The sequence below is a fragment of the Dromaius novaehollandiae genome, chromosome 24 (assembly GCF_036370855.1).
Source record: "Dromaius novaehollandiae isolate bDroNov1 chromosome 24, bDroNov1.hap1, whole genome shotgun sequence".
In the NCBI taxonomy this organism is placed as follows: Eukaryota; Metazoa; Chordata; class Aves; order Casuariiformes; family Dromaiidae; genus Dromaius; species Dromaius novaehollandiae.
Genome location: NC_088121.1, coordinates 3,015,191 through 3,032,322, shown reverse-complemented (window position 1 = coordinate 3,032,322; position 17,132 = coordinate 3,015,191). Strand labels below are relative to the sequence as shown.

Below are 17,132 nucleotides of genomic sequence, written 5' to 3'. Positions count from 1 at the left end.
GGGCCCGGGCACAGAAGGATCCATTCATTCACAGCAAAAAGAAAATCAAACACACACCCTGGCTAATCTGCAGCCACCAAAACAACTACACTATTTTCATCCCTTCTCTTTCTCTTCTCCTAAAGGAGACAGAGGGGGGAAATATATTAGTCTTAGATACAGTGTATTACACTTAGAACAAGTTTAGATTTTAATGCATTATCTTAATTTTCTCACATGCTTTTTACATGCACATCGACAGCATTTCGTTTTGATTCACATCCTTGTGTTTAGCAGACCGGCTTAAAATACGGGACAAACCTCCCACAATTAGGTGCAGATATTTTACAATAGCTGCAATAGCTCCAAATTGTTTAATTTTTATTTTCAGGTTTAAAGGACCTTTCCAAGTTGAGCCAACTATTCTAAAAAGCTCTTTCAATAATCCTTCAAGACTTACTTTTACAGCCCTTTCCTCCTATTTCCCACTCTGAAGACCATACATAATGTGGCAGTCAGTACCCTAGAAAGGATGCCTTATTTAAAATAAGGAGTCCCAACTATGACTTTGCTAGAGAATAATGAAATATCACATTCGTTAAAATTTTAGCTCATCTTGAATGATAAATTGACATGTTAGAATAACCTCTACATCATTCTGATTTTCTTCTGGACAGGATTTTTTTAAATAAAATGTCTCATCTCTTTCATATTTATACACAAGAGTCTATACCTCTTCATTCTTATGCAAAGCTGTAGAGCTAGAATAAAAATCCTACACCTTAAGTACCCCCTTGTACAAGTAAAAAAAAATATACTGAAATCTGTTCAATGATAAACTCGGTAGCGAAATAATATTTTAATAACACTTCCGAGAAGAAAACCTCATTTTTCTATTGTAGTAAACACCCTCCATGATCATTACTGCTGTTACGGGCACACAAAAATATGCAGCACCATAATAGATGGGGAAAGAAATATGCAGGCTAGACACATCCTCATCTCTGATTTTTAAAACAGAACAAGACATTTTCTGCCCCTTCCTCCCCCAGCATAAACAGCATGAAACCAATCTTCAAGCCCCAGATGTTCCCTTCACTGGACTGGGGGCTTATAGAAGCAGTCTTACCCTGTTTGTCTCACCCCTGTCTCCTCTTAATCAGTTTTCCACCATTACAGCAGAGACACCATTGCTTTTTCTTGAATCTGTCTCCAAATATTCCCTCTGTAGACTTGATCTCTCTGGAAACTCACCTTTTATACCTTAACACACAAGAAATATCCTAAACCGTCTAACATAGATCACTACAGCCTAAATTATAATTAAAAATGGAACCCCGTAAAATCCAAGGTCTCCTCCCTTTTCGCCTTAAAACCTTCAAGAGAAAATCAGTCCCACCCACACCTTTTTCTCCTCCTCCTCCTCTACCAGCTACAAACACAGTTCTTTTTTAGGGGAAACTCAAGTATCGAAGAGGTGGGAAAGCGCGGGGGGAGGGGGGGATTATTTCTAATCTCGCTCTGCAAAGAGGTGGACAAACCATTAACTGCCCTTCCTTCTTGCCGGGGCAAAGAAAGGAGGGTACTGGCGTGGAGGGGGGGGGAGGTACAAACAGGAGCTCCGAGATAATAAGAGGATTGAAAGAGCAGCGGAAAGGGAGGAAGAAGGAAAAGAGAAGTGCAGCAGCAATGGGGAAGAATGGGGGAGGGGGGTAGCGTGGAAGCCGCGGAGAGGAAGAAGAAACCGGGGATGGAGGGGAGAGCTGGGGGGAGGGCCGGGAGCAGCCAAGGGGACGGGGCGGCGGGAAGATGGCTTCGGGGTGGGGCTGGGATACGGACGAGAGACTCGCAGAGCGGAGGTGAAGGGGCACCGGCGAGCACAGGGCTTTAGCGCGGACCGTCGTCCCCCCTCCACCCGCCCTCCTCTCCCCTCGGACGGTTACCTGCCCTTCCGGCCGCTGCTCATTAACGGGGCCGGTATGTCCGCCGCCCGCGGCCCCTGCCTGCTTTGGCTGCGCCCCCGCGGGCTGGGGAAGGGAAGGGGGGCGGAGGAGGAGGGGAGCCGTCCGCGCTGTGTCTGGCTGGTCCCGGGGAGACCGCAGCTCAGGCGAGGGGGAGGGGGGCGGGAGTCGGAAGGAGAGGGCGGCGGGGGGGAGGGGGTCGCTAGGTCTCGGCTCCTCCTCGTTTACTTGGTCCCCGCTCAGCTCCCCGCAGCCATCGGGAAGCGAGAGCCTGGGCGCGGTAACCTCCCCCCTCCGCCCCGCCCGTGCTGCCCGGCCGGGAAACCCCGGCTCGGCTCAGCTCGCTGCTCCGCCCCGCCGCCAGTCCCCGGCACCTCCCCGCCCTGCCCCCATCGCACCTCCGGGTGGCGGCAGGCCCAGGCCTCGCTGTGCTGGAGGGCCCGCTGCCTCGACGGTGACCCGCCAGCACGGCCGGGAGGGCCGTGGTTACGGTGCGCAGGCCTAGCGGGCCGCTTCCCCCCCCCGACAGACAAACACACACGAACACGCGCGCGCAGGAAGGCAGCACCGTTTCAGCCAGGCCCTCAGCGAGCGGGCGGGGCGGCAGGCCGTGGGGGGGGTGAAGCAGGCATTTAGTCGGCAGGAAGGGGGACTCAAGCAACAGTCCGTCTTCCTCCTCCCGCCTGTTCTGTTTTGGTTCGTCCCCGTTGCCGGGTGCTTCCTCCTCGGAGCGCGAACAAAGGGCGAGGGCTGGATGGTTTCGCTTTTTGCCGGGCCGCGCTGTCGTACCGCCCCCAGGCTGCACCTCCGCGGGGCGCCGCGGCCTCCTCGGCCTCCGCAGATTTCAAAACCTGGCATGGGCAAGTGTATACATTAAAAAAAAAAGATTAAAAAATGGAAACAAAACCCGCCGAACTAAATTATTTAATTAGAGAGTTAACGTAGAGAGAGAGCAGGGTTTGGAGGAAGAGCAGATGTCCTTATCACAACAGTAGGACAATACCGAATATAAAGAACATTTGAGAGAGATTCTGAACTATTCAGCACAAATAAAGGTGTGTGTGTATGTGTGTGTAGGGGTGCGCTGAGGCCTAAAATAGCTGCTAGTAAGACTAGAAAGAAAGCTCTTTCATGTTACTATCCCTCAAGGACTTGAGAATCAGTGACAATTTAGTGGGCTTACAAGTTGGTCAGAGGGGTTTTTTTAATTCTCATTTATAAGGATGTTTGTATGGCCAAAGTTTCCAGAGTCCTATTTCAAAATTCTGCTTGCTGGATAAGCATCCACCCCTGCTCTGGGAAGCATTGAGCATTGCACTGAATTGAGCAAGTGAAACAAAAAAAAAGAGAACAAACGAGAAAAAAATCACCTTTTTTTTACAGACTGGACCTCACATAAGCCAGGCAGGGCAGGTGTTACCAAGACAGAATAGTTTCACATAAGCACTCACAGACTAAAATTTCATTACTTAATGATACAAAATAAGTAGACACTAATACACCATTTTCCCCTTATCAGCAGGCCTAAATCTGTTTTTTCTGTCTTTTACATTTCGTTAACTCAAATGATAAGAACTTTACCTTACTAAGTAAGTAAGTTTACTGGCAGAAAAAAGTAGCTACAGAAAGTGAAAGGGGGAAAAAGGAAAAAAAACTAAACATAGCAAATTTTGGAGAGAATACTTTAAAAATCTGCCTGAAAAGAATATGTCTAATAACATAAAAAAGCTACAGACAAACATTTTTCCCAAAAGCTTGCAAACTCTCCCCTCAACAGCCACTTGCTACTCCAGGATTTAAAGAACCAGTTACTTGCCATCATGCATTCTGGGAAGGTAGCTGTGGTTACCTATAGTTAGGGTAAGAATGAGTTTGTCAATTAGACAGTGAGTGAGCTATTACAAGTGATTTAGGTTGTCTGTTATGAATAACTCTAAGATTCTTCTGTGGTTAAGCCTTTGTTATATAATAATCAGGTATTTGTTTTTAAATGCTTAAGCTTTAGGTTTTTTTGCCCTGAAATTTATAAATAACAGGAAATTTGCTGGAATTAGAATCAAGGATTCTTTAATTATAGTCCTAACTTGCTTCTGTTCTGTTCTCTATGGGGGAATAAATTGTGCTTCACTGCTGCAGAGAAATATACTTGAGTTGTGCATCATGGAGAGGAACTATCCTATTAAAATCAATGGAATGACTTGCATGCAGGATGGGGATGTATGTAAATGTTCTTGAGATTGGGGCTAGATATTGCATTCCTATCTATAAGCTATTGGTACTGATTGATATTGATTGTAAGAAACACCCCAATGAGTTTATTAGATATTTACAAAGTATTCTAAACATTTCAAAGCAGTTAGTGCAATATTTAAATCAGAAAGTCTAAGATTAGGGAGATTTGTAGTAGGCGAGGTGCAGGATATTTTTTAGTTAGAGATCAATTTTATGCAAAGATTTTATCCAGAAAAGAGATTAAAATGCCATCTTTGGGTGCACCAAGATTTGTCTGGAATAAAAGATTGACTTCTTTTTACTTCAGTGAAGAAAAAAGATATGATACATAAAGGATAAAAAAAGCACCTTGTTTTGCTAAGGAAAATTCATAAGGCTTCATAAGATTTTGTGGAAATTTTTCAGATAACACTGGATGATCCAGTAGATATCTGTGGAATGCACTAAAATAAAGTTCTGATGTTCCTAACAAATAGTCATATTTTGGTTGTTTGAGAGAATAGTGGCAATGAGATTTTGTTATTAGGCAGGAAGATTCACTGTGTGAACTAACTACACCATAGTAAACCAGTGCGTGTTTTTTTCCCATCTCATGTGCTTTGTCACACAGATACTTACTACTTTTCCCCTGCTTTATAATTCTCCTATATGCTTCTAGTAAGGGAAAACTTAATCCCACAGTTTTTAAAGTAAGCATTCAGATCTTATCCTCTACCAGGAATCTCTAATTTTTTTCATTTTATTCCCTCTCTGTTTTATGAGCACTAAAGGATAATTTCTGTCTTCAGGTTTGTGCTCTTTAAATCTGTGGAATTTGGCTAAGGAAACTGGACAGGCCAAATGTGGTTATATGTGACAACTAATTCTTTTGCCACGCCTGTTCTTCTGTATAAATACTACTGTCGTAGTAGTTCCTGTTTCTAATCCAGTGACTTAATTATGTCTTGTTCTCCAATGAAAAATTTGAGTGATATGTAGTGAGACTGCTAGGATGAAGAGAGATTGTGAAGTTTGGAAGGGATCATTTACAGGGCTGAAGGTCTGGGCTTTTTTTTTTCTCTGTAAATCTGACTGGACAAATCAGTTCTGCTGCATTTTAAAAGCTTAAAGGTTTAAAAACCAGAAGAATCATAAATTACTGTGTGCAACACTTTTATTTTGATGTCTTCCTATAGTCCCTCCCTGGAAGCTACTGTGAATGCATTGTCTTTATTTTTTAAATTTCATTTTCATTTTAATCTTAAATTTTTGTAAGTGCATACAGGTATATACAGAAACTGTCCTAGACTGTAGTATTTAGCACAGGAGTGTGCAATAATCACCAGAAATAAGTGGACTTATTGTATATATGAGTTTATCTGTTTCTGTAGCTGGAAAGAATTTGTGACTAAAAATGTATATGAAATTAGCTGCTAATACCTGAAGATCCTAATGTACACAACTGACAAAAATAAATCTTTATATTTTTTCATGAGTCCAATATGAAGTAGCTAGTATAGCTAAAGCAAATTAAAATACCTGAAATAGATGGGAAATGTAACTCACAATTTCACAAAGTAGTAAAACTTCCTCATTCCTGGGGCTTTCATGTATGGCCCAGTACTAGGTCAGCTGAAGCAAAAGTAGTAGTTTTTCTCATTTAGCTTGGTTTAGATCTAAAGGAAAGCTGCTCCGGTAAGCAGGTTCCTCCATAGATCTCAGTTGTAGAATTTCTTGCACCTTTTTCTCAATCATTTGATATTAACCCCTTTATAGAGAGCATACTAAATTGAATGAATCTTTAGACACTTTCAGCAGTTCATACACTTCTTCAAAACTGTTTCAAACATAATGACAAGTCTATTCAAGTCTGTCATACCTTAATACACTACTCGAACACCTGCTTTTGCAGGTTGCTTTGTCCTTCAAGACCTCTCTGTTACAACACACAAGCACATTGCTAGTGAAGCTGTGAAAAATCGTTGTTGCAAGTCATTTGTAGAACACAGAGAGCTTGGTTGTTAAAATGAAAAATGATCATCACAGTATACATCACTTTGAAACTTTCCCAAACAGGGAACAATTATGCCACGCTGTTTATACTTTCACCAACTCCAGATTTATAGGACATCTACATAAACACACAGAGTCAGTCTTTCTAGCTTTCATCCTCCAGGCTCTGCTGTCACTCTTGCATGGGTGTGACTGCCATCAACGGATAAAAATGGAGGCTATTGAGAGTTAAAAATAATCTGTGAAATATAGGCTTCAGAATATTAACTACAAAAATGCTGTATTTCTTCCCTCATCTGAGATCTTGCAATGCATAAGAGAGAGATTAAGTACTTAGCAGTCAGATCAGGGAGTGGAAGTCCTGGAATGTTTCATCCTTACCAGCCTTTCACTTCTCTATCACAGTCATCGGATTTGTAAAACTGTCGTAATACATCTGCAGGGTGTCACACCGTAAAGCTGAATGATTCAGATAGCCATGTGTGTCCTATTCAGGCATCTCTGTTGCAGAGGCAATAACCTTCATTCAAGGTGTGGACTAGACAGGTTATGGTAATGAACTGCTTCAGGAGTCCCAGATATACTTCCTGTCAAATGTATGTCTATATCTTTAATACGAAGGCAACTAGCAATATAGGGCCGGAAGCGTGCAGTTGAGTTGCTGAGTCCAGTAGCTAGTATCACAAGTAGCCATATCATGTAGTGTCCTTTGAAAACTTAGCAAACTTCATCTTTAAATTATTTTATGTGTTTTTTGCCTCCTCTAAACCAGTTGTAAGGCTGTTTGCCTTTCAAAGCCTTGTTGCACTGTTCAGAAACAGTGAAATTAGAAACTAGAAATTAGAACATTGAATACTCAGCAAGTCATTCTGGTTAGGCATTAACAAGCCATTCAGATGATCTTTCCAGTTGTGACCAAAACTCCTCTCTTTCTTCTACCACAATTCTTATATATAAAATATATGGCAATGTAGTCATATTCTTTTTAAAATAAATGTATTAAATCCAAACTGTTACATCATTTTCAGTTACTATATGTGTTGTATGGTGTATATTAACTTTAAAAGGTTAATAAAGATTATAATTGGACTAAATCCCCCAAATAACTTCAGGTTCCTTCATCTAGTGAAACTGTAGGGCTTGAGCAAAAAGTCAGTTTGGGTTATCTGCTCTTAGAATATAGATTTCACAGGTATTATCTCCCTCTTTTCAGTGATGATGTTTGAAAAGAAGAAATCTCATACAGTGTTCCTGTTACAAAACAGAAATGTTGCTTGATCTGCTCTTCCCCAAGTTTGAGGTCTTAAATAAAATCCTGGCAATGATGATCTCAATAAGGCAACAATTCCAGCCTACATTTTCTTCTGGTACGTTAATGCACATAGTCAAATTTAACAATATTTATGAACTCTGTTTCTAACTAAGTATTGTAGAGATGAAGCCCTTGAAAATGCTTGTTGAAAATCCTTGAACATAATTACTTATTTAATGACTGCCTAATGAATGCTGCAGTGTTTCTGGAGGCATCCATATCAAATCTTTTCCAGTATAAATATTAAAAAGACAACGGTCCCTTTTCGTAGACTGCAGGAGTAGGAAAACTTGTTTAAAGACAAAAAGATAGGAGGAGGGATATTGCATAGTCCTGAGAGAAGGCGTTCTTGTTAAACAAGAAGAGCAAGGACCTAACTTGGTCCTCAAAGTATAAATGAGTTTACGCGAGTTTTATTTGCAAGTGAAACTGCCATTACGTATTGTTTAGAAATATACTGTATTCATGTTTTATTGAATGTTTTGTCAATATTTTTCCCATTTCTTAGGAAGTAATTCATTTTTGCATACAAATAGCATTGTTACAGCATTGGAATAATTGAAAATTACATATCGTTATCTGAATAAATGTACTATATTATTCTTATGATAACTCAGGTTGCTCCTGGACTCTGAAAGAATGACTTCACCAAAAAGGGATAAATGTTGCTTTGTAGAGAAAGGGAGAAGAACAGCACTTCTCAAAATTGCACAGCTCCACAAATGGTATAAAAATATTATGGAAGTAGTAAATAATTATGTTTTGCTTACATTTCTATTTGTGTCTTCCTAGGTGGGTATTTCTGATGGACTTAGCCAAAGTAGTAATTAAAAAAAACACCTCATATTCCAGGATCACACCAACACCACTTCCCTTTCCGGTGTACTTTGTCTTCCTTCATATTCTATGACTTCTAGCGGGCAGCATTCTATTAAATGTGCTGAGACTCATAGAAATGTTCCCTTGATTTTGATCTGCTTTGAAGTTCTCATTCCATTTGGTCCCCAAAACAATGCAGAACTGTTGTTTCTCCTGAATTTCCATCAAAATTAAGTGAAGCTTATGCAGTTTCAACTCAGCTATGCTTCAGGCCCACCTCTACTCAGAAGATAAGGAACTTTCTTATTTTTTTAACTAATTTGGAACTGTTCCAACCTGCAGTTCTTTAACCATAGAATGAAAATCATGGCTGCTGGTTTATAAGGAAGGATCCAGGTAGTAGAATATCAAGATCATTCATTAAACAAAAGAAAGAAAGAAATGCCTACTTAATAGAAATAGTCACTGAGGCTAGGCAGAGGAAGAAGTGGAAGTAACTCAGTCTGCTTAGTTACATTCTGAAGTCACAGAATTCCTTCAGTCTGCTTATTACGACAGAACAAGAGTTATTTTAAATGAGTTCTGAGAACATAAAGCATAAAATTAGCAGAATTGTTTTAGTCAGAAGAGAATATAATTGGGAAGATTTTAAGGTAGGGGGAACTAGTTTTGCAAGCGTTAGTGTAATTTAGGACAAGAAGGGCAAGGAGATCAATATACCTGAGTTTCCTAACTAATACAGTCTTGCAGGATGATATTGAGGGTGTTGATTAGAACGGTTCATCTGCAAAATGGGTTCATGAACCGTTAATTCAGAATTGTTGAGGAACTTTGTAAATCACTCTAAAATCCCTTGAAAAAAATCTATTATCATTTCTTTGCAAAGTAGAACAGTGTTGTGAAAGAAGTGGAAGGAACAGAATCTGGCGAACAGCATCTCTCGAAAATTTGATGCGTAAAGAAGGTATTCCTTGAGCTTAAGAATATGGGATGTATAAAAGCAATTGAAGGCCTACAGGATTCCTGTAGATTTCATTCTACTGCATCAATGTGTATATAAGTTACTGTGAATATATAATAAGCATATATGCTACATGACTTCCTTTGTATATCTCATTCTTGACTGAGGTAAAATAAGCTACATGGGGACAGTACACACTGACCTACATGTGTCCTAAAGGGCGTTATACATACGCAGTTTGTATACAGTTTATAAAAATACTGAGGTATTCTTATTTCCAGGGGAAACCCTTATTCGATTCCTATTGCTTTGTGATCCATTTCAAATCAATGGTATAAGCAGCTTGGGCTTCAACAATAATAAAAAATTACTGCCTAGTTCCTGAGTGATTCTTATATTTAGCCTCTTGAAGCATTCATTTTCTAAAGTCAGAAAATATCATTACCCCTGTCTTAGATGTAAGAAACCAATGCATAAAGATGTCAAATTATTTACATAGTCCCACCCAGCAGTTTATGGTCAGAAGTGAGAAGAAATGTTAAGGCTCCTCAGCCTAGATCTAGTATTCCTTGCAGTCAGTGCCATAATTTTATACCATGATACAATATTACAATATGATATAAACACATACTTTCATGATCTATATTTATATTTTTTCTACAAAATAACAGAGCTTGTTGCTGGGAACACGCTCTGTTCTGAATTTTTCTATATATTCAGCTTCCAACCTTGGAACATGTATGGGTGTCTCAAGGTTGGTTCATGCCTGTTTGTATACTTACCAACCACTTTCTCCATTTTTTTTTTGTTGTATTTGTACAAACCCATTCGGAGAGACACAGAAGAATAGTATTTTTGGTGCTTTTTTTTCCTACAACCAGAATTTATCAGAACTGTTTTCCATATGCTCATGATTGTATGAGATCTTGCTCTGTTTTTCCTTCATACTCAAGTGTGTATTATTAGTCTACATTTTCTTCTGTACCTTTAAACTTAGCAAAGCAGCACCTTGCTTCTAGAAAGTGCTTTGTTGCTGGAGCTGGGCAAAGAGGTTTTAGAGCTGCCGTACCTGGGCCAATGGACATTTTTTTAATGTGATGAAATGCCTTAGTGGCATGAAACAAATATAGCTGGCTTTGCATTGGCTTGAGTAACAACATTGCCAAGAACAGGGGAGAATATAAAATTAGCACATGAACATCTTTTTTTCAAAATCTCGTATCATTTTCTGGGCATAGGTCATTCAGAGCTGTGGGGAATGGACCTAATCCTGTTGGTTGCATAGTTAGTGGAACTGAAGGAGTAAGTGTGCAGAGATTAACAAGCAAGTAAATGGAAGTATATTTTCCTGAAGAGACTCCTATCCTACAGCTGTAATAGTAAAATATGGCACTGTTACCATAATCTTAGAGATCACACTCTATGGGGGTGTGCGTGTGTGTGTGTGTGTGTGTGTGTGTGTGTGTATATGCATATATAAATAAATTACACACACACACACAATCAAATGCACACTTCTAGGTCTTCCTCTAAAATAATCCTGTCAGTACCATTGCAATTGCATGAATTCATATTAAGCAGTTGAGTAAAGCTTGATGCCTAATATTTTTCCCTTTAAGGGGACTTTCCTCAAGGGGACCACTGTCTCACTGAACAACTAACAGAAAAACAACTGGTACCCTGGAGATGCTGAGAATTTAGAATCCATGTTGAGAATTCAGCCTACTAAAATTTCCATGATGTCTGATGCATCAGACCTGCAGTGAAGTTTGCCTGTGGGAAATACCTCCAAATACAAAAGAGGATTTGCTTATCTTGCTACATGTCAGATTCCTATAGAACATTCTTTCATCCTTGGCAGAACAGTTTCAAGTGGTCACAGATGTCATATGGAAGCAGCTACCAAACATGTTGGAATTACTGATGAGGGCGTTACTCCTTCAAAGAGCTATGTCTTGCTTCATTGCTGCAGTTGCAGTATAGTTTCAATGTTGCTGAAGATTCCAGAATCCAGAAAACAAAAACTACATTCATAAATGTAGTAGAGTAACTTGTACCACGGTCCTTGGACAATCCATGTTTAGTCAAATAAAGCCTATTTGTGATACCAGAAAGGGGTAAGATATGCTTTCAAAATTCAGTAGTCATTTATTTAATTGTAGTAAGTAATAAAATGAGTAGGTTCAATAATAGCTACATCCTGTACTTCAGAAGTGAGCATTTATTTGGGAAAGTGCACTGGGACTGAAAAAAATATGGTGATGAAAGATAGTCTGAAATCAGTAGACTTCCATCATTCACATGAAGCAAAACTGGCAGCTGAATTCAGCCCAACCACTCTGTTCTTGCAGCAGAAGAGAACTCAATGAAGAACAAAAAATGCATGCTAATTTGACATTTAAGAAGTAATTCCAGAAAAATCTGTGTGAATGTTACGTAATGTGTATAGGGGTTCTTCATAAACTAAATGACAATATCATCTGGTAGGCTGTTGTTTAAATGGCCTTAAGAGCTTTAGGGGCTGAAGATTTAAAAAATCATTAAATGATATGGCAGGGCATAAAGTTGTGAGAGGACCAATAAGAATCATTAGGCATCAGGTCCCATGGTATGTGGGTTTAGGAATGTGTACTCCCTGCTGTGCCTATCTTGAATGGGAAAGCATTGCATGGTAAATGTAAAAAGAGAAAATTGGTTCTAAGAGTACATTAAACCACAACTTGAGCAGGCTAAATGATGCAGTGATTCTGAGAAAGACCTGCATATTGGATTTCCTCACTCACTGGAGCAGAAGGATTTAGTGTGAGGAATTCATGATGATCATGGAAGGAGCAGAAGGGACAAAGTTTCTTTACAGAATTGAGTTGCAAAAAAAAAATCTAAAGGAATCGAAGTTTTAGCATACAGGACCCATATCTACCTTTTTCTCCAGTTGCTTCTAAGAAAGAATTGCAACAAATGGCTACATCTTCTATTCCTGAGAATTCATATTCTTTGAACACAAGGATGAGTCTTCCAATTTTAAAAAAGAGAACTTTCCAGCGACCTCTGGGATTCTGTCACAGTAGACATTCCAAGTGGGGTGTCACGTGTCAGGATTTTGAAAGATCCTGATTCTGCAAAGCCCTTTCTTATCAGCCCCTCTTAGGAAAAAAAAAAAAAAAGATGTGCTTATAAAATTCATGTTTCCATGCAACAAAACAAAACATACACAAATTGAAGCATCTCTCAAGCCACTGCCCACAGGATCTGACAGAAACAGTGCCTAGTAGAGTGACTTTTAGAGGCCAAGCAATGCTATTCCAAGAGTCCGGGGGGATTTTAAGTTCATACAATGAACACATATGATATGCAGGAGTTTTGCCCCTATCTTAACAGAACCAGAATTTCACTGTACATGCTTGAGTACTTAAGATGCTAATAAAATTACAACCTGTCTGTAGTGCCAAAAGCAAATACTGTCGTGGAAAGAAAGGTGAGTGTGTACTCCAGCCTTACTTCCCATGAGCTGGGCAACTTCAGTTACATAGTGCTGGATAAAAGCACTGAGCTTTATAAAAATTTATAAAGTGGTAACATAATTTTTTCCTTCCATCCCACCTTTCCCCCAATATCCACAGATTGGCTTAATATAAAATTCTGTTTTGAAAACTATAAAATGTATTTTTGATTTTTAAGTGCTATCTTATATTCCTACAGAATAACTCCCATTGACAACACTGGAAATAAGATGAGGGTCATATTGTTTTGATGTAGAATATGGACCTTTCCATACTATGCATTTCAAATACTATATCTTACCATCTTCTTGGTGCCAACTATTGTTTATGAAAGTTATAATTTTCTTCAAAGGAAATAGAACTTCATTTTTTTTTCTTATACGTGCTTCCCCTGTTCCTATAATGCTTTAGCTCCCTCCATGAGTGTCAGTACATGATTTGCTATCTTAGTTGGTTAACTTATTTAGAGATAATCCCATTTAAAGTTTATCCTGCCTGCAGAACAGTCTTGTTAATAGCTCTCCCATAGAGTGCAGGAGAAATGAGTTATGGTTGGTTAAGGAGGACTGGCCATGGGCTTGAAATTAAAGAGTGAGACTCTGATCTTATGAGTTTTATTCTTGGCCTACCTGTGGAGTTTGACTTTGAATAAATTATATGGTCCCTCTGCTTTATATGTGCCAGTGGGGAATGGACATAGTAATGCACAATGGTATTGCAAAGCTTAATCCAGTAACACTTCAAAAATACTTTGAGATTCTTGGGTTGAAAGAGACTCAGAAATTGTAACTTGCTGCTGCTGTTACTGAATTCTGTTTCTCAGCTCTAGAAATATGATTCAAAACCCAGTGGTATGGGGTAAAGAAAGTTACAATCCTTCTGCTCTATTTTGGGGGATTTGCATGTTGAGATGTGTGTTTTAGCCTGTAGGAAATTTGTCTCATGGGAAGATTTAACATTTTAGTGAATGAATAGCAAGCAAAATTGAGTTTTAATGCAAAGACAATTTAATGTAATACAAAACTTAAGCCCCTCTACATGTAGATTTTTGTTTAATTGAACAAAAAATATTTATAGAAAAAATATTTTTTTATGGAAAATATTTTGACAAACCCTAAAACACAAATGGATTTGGACCAAGAAGTTCTAAAAGGTCAAGGAATACATTCAAAAACCAGTTAATAAAACTAGCACAACCCCCCTCCCCCACTTTCCCAACAGTAATAGGTCTCCATGGACAAACAAAAAGCTAAGGAGGAAACCCACGAACAAGCAGTGTGATTAGTTACTTATTTCTCCAAAAGCTTTTACCTTTCAATTAACTGAACAAACTAGTTTCAGATTTGATAATAAATTCTCTTCCTAGATGATTATTGTGTGCTGAGTTTTGGTGCTTCATTAAAGACATTTGTACTTGAGAACTGTAACAGCTGGAAAGCAGGTTTTATGGTATACTGTGAGTAACATGCTGACAAATCTTTTACCTACTAAAGCTCAGCAACAGAGCTAATATTGCCTGTGTGTGTTTAGGGTGAGTTATGCTATTATATAACTGCTGTGTATCATGCTAATCCAATGAAACATAAAGACCATTGTGTCTTTTGTGACTTCTACAACAGTGGTACCAGTAGGGATTTGCACTGGTAGTATAATAGCAGCAGAACAATCTAGACAATTGTTTGTGTGTCCTATTTTGAGGTTATGGATCCAAACCTGCAAGTAAGTAAAATTCCCAGTAACTTCAGTGAGTTCTGAAAGGCTTAGGACTTACTCAAAAAGGTTCAGCATCTGAGTCACTAACACATCCACATGCTGTTCATCTCTTAATAAAAAAGTACAAAATAATTTCATAGTCCTGTGGATTATGGGCTACCATCAAAAGGTAACTAAAGCTAATTGAGCATGCAAGTGATTTAAAAAGAACATTTGAGAGAAAAATGAATGAAAGCAGTTCCTATCAATAACACCTTATAGTATTAGAATTTTTAAAAATGAAGGTACTTCTCACTATTTAAAATGATAGTTTACTTTTTGCATTTCATTTATATTTATGATCAGACTAGTCAATCTCATTTTTTGCATCTTCCATTGTTCTATACTGGGGCTTAAATCCTCATAGGAGCAAGATTTAATGGAAATAAAGATGAATGACATTTTCCGTACTTTTAGTAAAACCTTCCTCCACTGCCAAAATTAATGTTGGAGTCTAAACTAAGAGCAGTATGTGGTTTACCAATATGCACTAGTCAGCAGATATGTATCTAGATACAGCATCACCTTTCGACATTTGGTATTGACTGTACTGCTATTTATTATTTATTAAGCTCTGTTAGTGTGAGCATTCACAGTGCACTTGAAACGCAATTATTCCCTTTTCTTGTACATGTGCATGCATAAGTGGGTGATATGGTGTGGATTTTAAAAACTCACTACCTCCTGATGCAAACAATGGCATTTGGCACTGAGGTGATTTCCCTTTTTATGAATGTGGAAAGTCAGAATAAAGCTTTCAGATTTTTACTTTCTGCCAATCTTGCGTCAGACAGCATATTAGGAACTGTTGATATGGTTCTAGGACAGTATTCTGCCCCGTCTGTGTGGAGTACATTAGTTTATTTTCATTCCCACACTTGCTCAACCTGTGCTAGAGCTAAAATCAGATCCATGTACTCACTTCTGCCAGCGTATGTATGGCAGTCAGGGAAGGGAGGGGAGATCTCAGGTACAGCTAGATTAAATTTGAAGGTGCTGAAAGAGCTGTAGCTGTCTTCCAGTCCTCCTCCCATTATAACTACCCAGTATAGGCTGCACTCTGGATCACATGATGACGGAGTAGCTGTTCAGGCTTCTCTCCCCCTGTTCACATTGCCACTGACCTCTATTCTAGTTATGCTGGTGAAAGGCTCTGAAGTAGGAGCTGCTGCTGTTCTTTTAACCAGTATAGCATGTTTTGTTCTGGAGATATGGTGATGGAATAAACTATGCTGAATACAGCTTACTCATATCCACTCTGCAAATATAGCATGCTGTTTTTCTTATACTAACAGAGTATTCTTGTAGCGATTGTCTACACCATGTGGTGGAGCACAAGTAACATAGCTACACATCCCAGAGATATTTCAACAAGCAAATGCCAGAACAGAAAGCAAAACAAGCTACATCAGTGTCATGCCATAGTTTAATTTAGCCCTGGTGTACAGTGCTTCGCTGCCATGACTGTACTGCCTCTGTGATCCTGGCAAGCGTTTTTGTATGTATGTATATATGGCACAAGGTAGTGCCAGTGCCTGCAGACTTAGCTCAGAGATCTTTAGCATCGTATCACACTCATTCCACCTTGTTCTTCTCCTAGCATATTTGCATGTGCTTCCAGAGTACCTATTCTAGAATACCTGTTTTTTGTACCTGTTTCAGTCTGAGGCTCAAATTGAACTTGACTGGCTCTCAGACTGGAGCCTAGCAAGTTGTTTTTAAAGGGCACTGGAATCTAGATAAAATCTAGGAATCAAAATCAACCCTATTAAAATTAGTGGGAGTTTAGGCATTAACTCGATCCGGGCCTGATTTGCCATAGTTTTCCTTACTTTGCAATTGTGGCAAATTTATATTATGGCAAAATTCCCACTGTCATCAGTAAGAGTTTTGCTAAGCCCACTGTAGAAATGGGATTGAAAGGCAATAATAGTCATCTGTATCTCCCATTTTGATCTTATTTGCTTAGGGACTATGTCCAGCTTTGTATATGATTACAACAATGCGACTCCACAGTTCAGGATATTTTGGGGATTAAGTCTTGTCATTAACAAGGACTTTGTCTTCTGTGCTGCCTGTCTTGAACACTTCAGCTGAAGGTTTGGGGTGTAAATATAAACAGTTCTACAGTTACAAGTTTTCACTCGGCATAGGCGAGGCTTGAATACGTTTCCTGCTGCTCTGCATATAAGGGGGTGGAGGAGGGAAATCTTCTGGAGAGGAAGCTGAACTTCCTGTGCCAGATTTCTTATGCTGGAGCCTTCCCTGAATTCAAAACAATGCAATAAAGGCTTAAGATATGAATCACTGGAACTGCAGACATGCAGGAATGGATTTCCTGCCAGAAAGACCCTTCTGCATTCACAACTGCGATTAGGGATTCATGTGTTTTTGTAAATTTGTCACAGACCAATCTGACTCATTTTTGGACTTAGCAGTTGCCTCCTCCTTCACCCACCCCATCTCCAAACTGAGAAGAAACTCCCTCTTTGTAGTTTTATTTCTCTGAATGTTGTTTCTGATTTGTGAAGTAGCTAATTTGGACATCTGGATTAATCGTGAGTACATAGGTAAACGATTGCAAGCTGAGCTATGACAGAAACAAAAATCAAATGGCCTGCTTA

The 17,132-nt window shown here is 39.2% G+C and overlaps 2 protein-coding genes and 1 long non-coding RNA gene across 3 annotated transcripts in view; 1 reads left to right on the top strand and 2 right to left on the bottom strand.

Annotated features, from left to right (window-relative positions):
* The window catches only part of GNB1 (G protein subunit beta 1), a 54,272-nt gene extending 52,896 nt beyond the window's left edge, over positions 1-1,376 (bottom strand). The window contains 1 exon segment of the mRNA XM_026096509.2: positions 1,234-1,376. The gene's annotated coding sequence lies outside the window, so the exon portion shown is untranslated.
* Positions 1-17,132, bottom strand: part of CFAP74 (cilia and flagella associated protein 74) — a 125,672-nt gene that overhangs the window by 20,232 nt on the left and 88,308 nt on the right. Inside the window, exon 41 of the mRNA XM_064525426.1 lies at positions 2,509-2,791. The gene's annotated coding sequence lies outside the window, so the exon portion shown is untranslated. The remainder of the gene's footprint in view (positions 1-2,508; positions 2,792-17,132) is intronic.
* LOC135330732 (uncharacterized) lies at positions 7,227-11,441 on the top strand. The gene is made up of 3 exons (XR_010392834.1): positions 7,227-7,531; positions 8,094-8,201; positions 10,876-11,441. It is a non-coding gene; the product is annotated as an uncharacterized LOC135330732 (long non-coding RNA).